This window comes from Dipteris shenzhenensis, chromosome 21 (genome assembly GCF_047967505.1).
Source record: "Dipteris shenzhenensis isolate YYH24624 ecotype China chromosome 21, Dip_SZ_1.0, whole genome shotgun sequence".
Lineage (NCBI taxonomy): Eukaryota > Viridiplantae > Streptophyta > Polypodiopsida > Gleicheniales > Dipteridaceae > Dipteris > Dipteris shenzhenensis.
In genome coordinates this window covers 11,886,987-11,889,518 of record NC_141616.1, presented here as the reverse complement: position 1 = coordinate 11,889,518, position 2,532 = coordinate 11,886,987, and positions in this window count along the sequence as shown.

Genomic DNA, 2,532 nt, shown 5'->3' with positions numbered 1-2,532 from the left:
ATTTGAGTAGAAGACAGTTTCTTTTGAAGTTCCTCCTGAAGAAGATGCACCACCATTTCTCTGCTCTTCAGAAATTAGAAGAGCAAACAACTCCTCAAAATCTAGAAATTTTTCAGGGACGGCAATGGATGTCCGGAACTGTGCATTATCCTTTCCTAGACCATTCAAGGTCACAGAAACTAGATCATCATCTTCCACTGTGACCCAATGGAAGCAAGTGCATCTGCAATTTTCTTCACCTTCATGTGGTAGTCATTGATGCTCATATTTTCTCTCTGCACATTGTGCAACTCCTGCTTGAGCTGCATTTTCCTGGCTTGCATGTTTGTGCTGTACATTTTTGCCAAAGTATCCCATGCCTCCTTTGGCCTACTTGCATCCTGAATATGCACAATCATAGAATCCAAAATACTGATAGACATCCAGTACATAACTTTTCTGGCTCTCTCATGCCATCCTTTAAATGCCTACATTTCCTCTTTATTGGGAATATTAGGAAGAACTGGTTCTTCTTCATTTCCTGTAACGAACTCCCAATAGCCTTTCCCCATAAGGAAATTCATCATTCTAAACTTCCATGCTTGGAAATTGTTCTTGTCAAGCTTTTCAGTGACAATCTGTGAAAGAGAATCAGACGCCATTATAGAACACTGCAAAAAATTCTGTCACTGCAAAAAACACAGCTTCTGCCTCACATGGGCAAATCTGCAAAACTGACGAATGTGGTATTTGACCACACAGTCACTTCCTAGTGACGATTTTGCATCAACAGGCAATAAGGATGATTCTGTAACTCCTAATATCTTTGTGCACAGGCATACGATGCAATTTCTGCAGCAACTTTTCACCGACCTGCAGAGCGTGGTCGCACAGCAAAAATAGGGCCTTTTTCAGAGTGCTTGTGAAGAACTTCTGCCTTTAAAACGGGCCCCGAAATGGCCTCGAATCAAAAAAATAAAGTAACCATGGGCTTTGCCCTTACCCGCAGCATATATTGCCCTCTTGCCACACTACGAAGGGCATCTTAATCTGAGACAATGCACTCTTGCACTTCTGGCTGTGCTACCTGCAAAGATTTGCTCCCAAACTCGAAAAAGGAAAGCAACACTGGTCCTCTTACCAAGACACCGCGAACTTGGTTTGCTTTCTTGAGCTCCTTACCATGAACCAGGCTCTGATACCATGTGAAGATATTGGGAGAGAGGGAAGGAGTCTCACTTGCGGCTTTCTCACATACACAATGGGGGAATACACACAAAGGTGGTGGCTGAAAACAGTTTTCCTCTTCTTAGTTGAAAAAGCCAAAAGAACTCTAGTACAAAGAAATAGGAGAACCCTATATGTGGGTCTCAAACCAAACTCAGCTAACTAAGGTGGCATACTAGCTGAGCCACGAACTAGAGTACATAAGAATAGTTGTCATCCAGCTATTATTCATGGGCAGTGTACCAACCGCATCTGCAGCTAACAAGTCGGTGACATGAATGCACAACGGTCACCCTGGCATATCACGAGTGGAGCTCGATATCTCAACACAAGGAAGGAATCATCTTCAACATACAACTTCTCAAACCAAAACAAAATTAGATTTTCATTAAAGACATCATGATAACATAGATATCAAAAGACATGATCACTCAAATGAAAATGAGAGCAGAGTTACTAAAAGACAAGATTACTCACATTCATATTCTCATCTGCCTCTAGATTCTTGTCCTTCCAAAGGAATAACTTCTCTCTATGATATCTTTTGGTACTCTTTTATGCCCCTCCCTTTTTCCAATCTTGTCAAATGTAAAGTCTCTTTGAATCTTCATGAATGTCTCATCATCAATGACATAGTCTCCCATACATTTCTGATATTCTTCAAAGAACATGGATAGACATTGCTATGAGTTGAAGTTGTCTTCCATGCCATGGAAAGGGTCATCCTTTGCAATGATCTGAGAATTCATATGGCAAGCTTGGGCAATCAATGCTAGCAAGTAATCCTCCTTTTGTGTTGAGAGTTCAAGCTCAACATCATGTGATCACGTGTGCATAGCACCATCATGTGATCATATCTGCATAGCACTAACCCCATAGAGTGCTATAAAGGAAAGGGTTAGATCCCCTAACCCTAACCCTAAATGGGTTTGGATATATTCTATTTTTTCAATTAAATCTAGTGTACAGTTAGTCATTTGTGGTGTGCTCTCTAGCTGTGCCCTCTCTCCTCATCTCCACTCTTCTCCTCTCCCCTCTTCAGATTTTGTCATGGTATCAGAGCATGGTTTTGCCTTCCACTGAGGCGCCATCCTCCTTGTGAGAGTGAGATAGTGATTGAGAGATTGAGATCAAGTTTTCTCTTCCGTGAGAGAAAGTTTTGTCCATTTGAAAAGTTTCCATCCATATTTTCATTCATTACTTGAGTGCTTATGATAGTTTCTTGTGAGGGAGAGAGAGACTTATGTTCATGAGATTTCCTGAATGTCATCCATTTCCATTCATTGTGATTTGAGAGATTTCTATTGAGAGACCAATTGAGAGAGA